Raw genomic sequence first — 7,522 nt, forward strand, 5'->3', positions numbered from 1 at the left:
AGAAAATTCTGGTCAAAATTTTTATAAATATTATTTCGTCAAAATAGTTATTTAAGATGGATCTTATAACCAAAAAATTTTAATTAACGTCAGAGTACTTAGGTTCGACTTCATTTAACATCTGTTGATCTTAAAATCGACATTAACGGACTAATTGACATCTATTATGAATAGGTCTGATGTCAATTTTTCTTTTAAAATTTGCGTTCTCATCTTCAACCAATTTTAGTTCATCTTGTCATTGTGGTGCTCAATTTTGTTGAAGCTTTCATTCTCTCTAATTACATTTTTCATTAGGGTTGGTGTTTTCACTCAACAGCCATTGTTGAATGTCCTAAAAGGTTCCTTTTTGCATTTTCAATTAACCTTCAGTTTTGTAAATTTCAAATTTTCATAACTTTTGGTAAAGTTATCAAAACGGGTAACCCGGCTCGACCCACTATGGGTTGGTCACTTAGTGAGTCAACCCAACTCGGTTCACTTATTAGCAAGCTGATAAAATTCGAACCCGACTCAACCCACCACGGGTTGGTGGGTTAAACGGGTTGATTCACTAGCTCACTTAATTATAAGTTCTTTTTAAAATAAAAACAAAAATATTATTTTTTTAATTCAAATCTAAATAAATTTCACTCTAAAAAGATGTTAAACTTCAAAAACAATTCAAAATAAAAAATATCATACAATTCAAACTTAATCCAAAAACAAGCATAAAAGACGAATAAATAAGTTTTAATGTTGATAATTTTTTATCACTTGTCCATCTATAATATTAGTCTTGAATAGATAAATTTGTAATATTTTTCCCTCTTGAAACACTTTTTTTATCCCATCTACAATATAATAAAAAAAATGCTAACTAATAATATTAAAACACAAAATAATAAATAATTAAATTAAATTAGGTGGGTTGCACCGACTCACCACGGGTTCAATCCGGATGAGTCGAGTTCTAAGTGAGCCGGATTTAAAACTAATCTGCATAAAAAATTACATTTTTTTCAAACACATGATGAACCGAGTTAACTCGCGGGTTACAACTAATTTTGACAACATTAACTTTTGGTATGAACTTCGAATGAAAATGCTAAAAAATGAAAGTTGTTGGAATGTGAGTGACAAACATGTTGGCCAATTTCTTATGGAATGTTCTAGAATTTTCAAAAATCCATAGTTTAATATATGTTGTTTATTTTATTAGTATTTTTTACCCATTTTTCTATGTTTTACACTTTTAATTTAGATACTCATACAACTTCTAAAATTTTATAATTTTTTAGTGTATTCTTATATTATATATTGATTTTTCATGGTCTCAAATGAAGAAAAATATTAAAAGAAATTACAATTTGACGTTAATTAATGTGTGATATAAATGCAAACATACGTCTTCTCACGAACAACATATATCCTACTATAACGTTGAACTTTTGGTTAGTGATTGAAAAATATATATATTCAAAACAATTTGCATATAATTAAAATTCATAATAAAGGAATATTTTAATGTATAAATTAAATTATACAAATTAAGGGATAGAACATTTGCAAGACTTCATTAGAACCTGGTTGGAACCATATACTAAACAATATTATTTTTTGAAATGTAGCTATCCTAATATATGACATATCTACGTGCAAAATTATTTTTTCATTAAATTAAATATGTCATAAATAATTTTTTTATTTATGTTTCTAGCCTTATCTCTTTCAGTTATATTACTTATGTATTTGTTAAATTAAAATTCATGTTTTAGACTATTTGTATTGAGAAATGAAATATATATGTAGTTCTTTTATTACCTTTACTAAAAAATATATATAATAATAATAATATAAAAATCATTATTTAAGGGATCATTTAAAATAATTAACATAATTATTAGGATAGAATACAAATAGTTATTTTACTCGGGCACTTAAGTAAAAGTTTATAATTTATTAGGTACGATTCGAAGAAAAAATTATTCCACTCACAAAACAAAGATTTAATCATATATCATCAAATGAAACTTATTTAAACCTTTTTAAAATAAGTAAGTCATCTTTTACAAATATTATAATTCTTTTGTGGAAATAATTTAAAGGATTATAATCCTATTAAATTTATTAAAAGTGGCAAAATTACGAAAAATACTAGTTAAGAAAAACTAAATTCCTCAGTCTTGAAAGTGTAAAGATTTATTAGTTTATAAACCTTTTAAGAATAACAAGTTAAATAATATAAAACTATTATGCCTTTTATAATACTTAATATTATAACAAAATGAACATAATGGTTGTCTAACCTTACTTAGAGGTGGATGGTTCAATTGATTGATTCCTTTTTACAGCATCATATGAAACTGAATTATTGACAAACAACACTTTCTAGAAACTGTGGAAAAAAAAAAAACAGTTCATTAGTTTTACCCGTTTTTCAGTTTTAAAATCGCTCGAAATTAAAGGATGTTATGAGATGTCTATATAATCGGAACATGTTTCTGATTGGACCAGTCTACTTTGTAATTCAAACTTTTTTTTAAGGAGAAGATTCTTTTCTTTTGCTTTCCCCCATATCAAAGCAAAAATGAACAGAAAAGGCAATGTAAAAGTTATTGGAAATTTATAATTTCTTTTGCTGCGGCATGAGACTCTTGCAATTATCTAATCATTTAATAGGAAATTATTCAGTTTGGACATAGAGGTAATTTTATTATTGACTTACCAAACACCAACAATTGACTATTCAAAGAAACTTTTAGCTTTAAACATTTTTCAAACAACGTCACTTGTAGATATGTTTTAGGACCAATGTTAAAACACATGTTTTGAAATGAACGAATCGTAAATCCATATTTTTTAACAACATTTTGAAGCTATATTTATCGTTTTTTTTTCATTAGGTTAGAGTACATCTCATAATAACAAATAAATAATGAATCAATTAAAAATTATATGATATTATATTAAAATTTTAATAATATTTTGACACAATATACATATTATTTTTCATTGAATTTAAAGTGTACTAGTACAGTACCAAATAAATAATAAATTAGTTAAAAAATTATGTGTACTATTATAAAAAAATGGTGTAATTGTTTTGTTTGTGCTATTTTCATTGTTGTGTTAACTTCGTCCTCCTTTTAAAAAGTATCAACTTTATTCACGGTTAGTTTAATGTGCATCAATTAATTTTTTATTGACAGCATTAATGTGTGGTGATGTGGTAACTAATGCTATCACATAGCAATTAAACCTAAATAAAAAGAAGGAAAAAGACATATTAATTAAACCTAAATAAAAAAAGGAAAAGGAGCAACATGGTAACATCGAATTTGAATCATCATCTTCTTTATCTCTACACCTACTTATTTTACATATGTTATTCGCTTCCACTTACGCATTTTATCAATTCCTCGCAGCATTTTATTCTCCCTACATTTTCTCCCCAAAAGGAAACAAACATTAAGTTCAAAATTTTCAAGATTATTTCTCATTCTTTCTCTCGTTGTGCCAATGTAAAATCCAAGAAAGCGAAGTGGTCATAAAAGTCATAGATCTCGAGGATTTTGTAGTAGTCTCCTACACTTATCTTGGTCTAAACTGGATTATGAGCGAAAAAGTTTGCCTTTTTATTTTTTATTGCAGGAGTGGAGAAAAATTATGTGCTTGGATTTTTAAAGAAAAAGAAAGTGTTGGGTTTGACTATGTGTGTGTGGCTGCAAAAGAGACTGTGTGGGTGACTTTAATAACATCGAATCTACTAGTGCTAGTTGTAAAGAAAGAAAAGGAGAAAGGGGATGGTGTTGTCAATCCAGTGGTGCCTCAAGTCACAGACAACATCGATAAGATTGGAAGGAGATGAGAACAATGGTTGTTGTGAAATTGCAACGCTATCCTGGATTCGTGTTGGTGTTCTTGTAGTGGTATTCGGTGCTTGAAGTCATTGGCCATAACTTCAGTCTTGAAGTTTTCGTTCCACTCCGACGCCCCTTTTGAAGTCGAGGTATGGCTTTATTTATTGTATCAAAAAGCACGATAATTAAATATATCATTTATACATTGTTTTGACGGTTTTTCTATGATACAAAATTTATAAATAAAAACAAATTAAAGCTTACAAATACTATGTATTTATAATTATCACATCATTAGAATATGTCATATCAAAACATTCCATTTTTAATTAGTTAAGAAAATATGCTCCATTTATTTATTTATTATTGTTATTATTTGAATTTCCTTCATTTTTTTCAAGTATTTTTCTTATATATTTATTTAAGGATATTTGAAAACAAGAGAAACAAACAAAATTGAAATCTTGGACTTGTTAAATTTAGAAGAGAAAAATGTGTAAGAAAATGCTAAATTTTAAAAGAAAGGTTAAAAAGTAATCAAACACAAAGAAATTAAATGAAACACAAAAATTAAATATTGATTAAAATTTAACATGCAGAAAATTGGAAAATTAAATTGCAAGAACAATAAGTGCCAAGATCTATATCAAGACCAAAATTATGAACAAACCATGATTCAAAAACTTTAAGAGGATTCAAAAACTTTAAAAGATAAAGGATGAAAAGGTTCATGAGAAAATAAAATAAAAGATGAATTTTGTTATATAAGACCGAAGATGACATGTGATTAATGAGACAATATGTAATGAGAACAACATCACTCCTAAAAATTCTAAGGAACATCACCATGAATTAACATTATACAAGTTGTTTCAATAATATGTTTTTTTTTCATCTTCCACCACATTTTGTCGAGGTATATAAACACGTGCGGTTTGAAGAAGAATGTCATAAAAAACTATAAAATTGTGAAATCAATGAGAAAGATACTTACAAAAATTATCACTACAAAAAGTTTAAACAAAAATTTCAAATCAATTTTTAATTTTATCATAAAATATTTGAAATATAGAAAACAATTGAGAACAATTTTTCATTAAAAACAACGTATTGAATAATCATTAATAAAAGTGACAAACATAAAATAAATTATTACATCTTGATAAGACTAAATGTTCAAGAGAAGACTAAATATTCAAGATGAGTCATGATTGCAGTTTTCGTTGTGAAAAGTTCATTCGATGTGTTACTTAGTAATGGGGTCCAACATATAGACAAAGAATAACCCTCTACATTATATGTAAAAAAAAAGACAACGAATATCTAGTAGGTGTTGAACACAATGTTATATATTTATAAATAATAAAATACAAAAAATAAACATAAACCCATTACATGTAAGACTAATACATAATATTATAACTAAAAATATATAATGATATATTAAGAATATCTAACATCTATTAATACACTTGTGTTTTTTTTTCAGAATATTTCTAACTTTTATTACACCTTTACACAACGACCACATCCATCAACAATTAAATAACTTATCTCTCTAACAATTTTTTATTTAATAACCTTTTTATTGAAGCTTTTTCACCTTCAATCTTTTTCATAATTGATTGATGTAAAACAAATAATACACTCTATATGATAATTTCCTTTTGAATATTTAACTTGTGATATCATGAACTCATATTTTCACGCTTTCCTCAATTTACTTGGTCATTTTTTTTATTGGGAATTTTATTAATATATTTTAATTCTTACCTTAACATTTTCTTTCGTTATTTTAGTCGACATATATATTTTGTATGCAATTTTCTTGCTGAGAACAACTGCAATAAAATATAATCTTACCAAATAAATCAAATATTCTTAACTTTATACCTCACCCCAAGTAGAACATGGATAGTTATTTTATTTGACTAGGTGAGAGTCTTTTTCCAATTATGTGTTAATTTATTTCTTTTTTGTAACTATACTACGTTTTATTATATTTTTTATTTGCGTTCTTTATTATAAATTATGTTATTAAAAGTAAAATACAAAAACAATTTAAGTGGGGAACTCGTTATATATTATTATAGATATTACTACTTATTTTTATCATATTAATTTTGTCGTTTATTTTTCAATTGTTAAATACCAGCTAAACATGTTTGTCTGAATACATTTCTCTCGTTGGTATAAATATGTTATCTTAAAACACAGGTGGACGTATCAAAGTCGTGTATGACTATTCTTTTAGGACATCATTGAAAGAGATATTAATATGCATTTGACGATCGGATTGTTCAGTTGATGAAACAAATATTCAAAGCCATGTATAATAATAATTAATGGGACCACGTTAATAATATCTACATGACAAGGTTCATCAAGTGGTTGTGTTCGCTTCAATTTTGAAAAGGTCACAAAAAAGTCAAGGTAGGAACAGTGAACATTAGAAATACAGAATGATTGAACAAAGGAGGAAGAGGCAGAAAAATTGAAAGTTATGTATAGAAAATTATTAATTTATTTTATATTTTAAATTTTAATTACATTTATTGTTTAGATTGATTGAGATAGTGAATTAAATAATATTAAAAATTGCCAAATAATTTTCTCCTAGTTCCTTTCTCAACTTGTTGAATGACATTAGATGTGACCCTTGTCGATGTGAAACAAGTATTCAACCATGGAAAGCTACCAAGGAAATAAAATAACAAGTACTCACGCAATCGAAAAATATTTTTTGCTTGTTTGCAAAACTATTTTCAAACTTAGGTTGAGAGTAGATGTATTACAACCTTACTAAACTCATACTTATAAAAACTCACTAATATCTCTATATTAAAAAAGTCATAATGATAGTTACGTGATAAATAATAAATCATTTGTAGTGTGATGTATCATTAGAAAAAAAATTACAAAAATGTAAATAATATTGTAAATGAGAATAATATTTGCAATTATAGAAATAAAATAAAATATGTGTAAAAAAAATTATATATTGTTTAGGTTGAATCGTCGAAGGTCGATCGTCCTTCTTTTATGTTCTCTTTCGATCATTTAATCATTTTCGAGAATGCAATACACTCCGATGATTGTTGACTTGCAAAAGACAACACTCAAGTTAGATAAGTTTTACAAAGATGTCTTTATTTTATTAGAATCGATTCAAGTTCTTTTACCTAGACATCAAAACACAATAATCAATTATTAATATAATATATTTATAAGGTGTAATACCTGTTAATATACATGTTAACTGCTCATAAATAATCATTAACTCACCGGTATATTTCATATAGTTATAGTTATAGATAAAATAATGATTTTACGTTAGAAGAATAATTACTTTTAAAAACATAATACTATTCTTTGACGAGAGAATTTTTAAGTGTTTTAAAATTTCTTATATTTTGTTCATTTTCTTTTTATTTAGTAGTCAAAATATGTGTGTATTAGGGAATGACAAGTTGGAAGGGTAGATGGGGTTTCATTATTCTATATCCATCTTTCCGATGAAAATTCATCCCCATTTTAGGGGATATAGCTTTTATCCAATTCACATTTCCATCGGTATCTCCCATGTACCCATATTATACTGTTCCAAAAATCCATTAAATTGTTTCTAAAATAAAATCACACCAAAAAAATCATGATACTATCAAAATATTCAATATTAA

The sequence above is a fragment of the Vigna umbellata genome, chromosome 7 (assembly GCF_029865625.1).
Source record: "Vigna umbellata cultivar VRB3 chromosome 7, Vumbellata_1.0, whole genome shotgun sequence".
Classification (NCBI taxonomy): Eukaryota; Viridiplantae; Streptophyta; class Magnoliopsida; order Fabales; family Fabaceae; genus Vigna; species Vigna umbellata.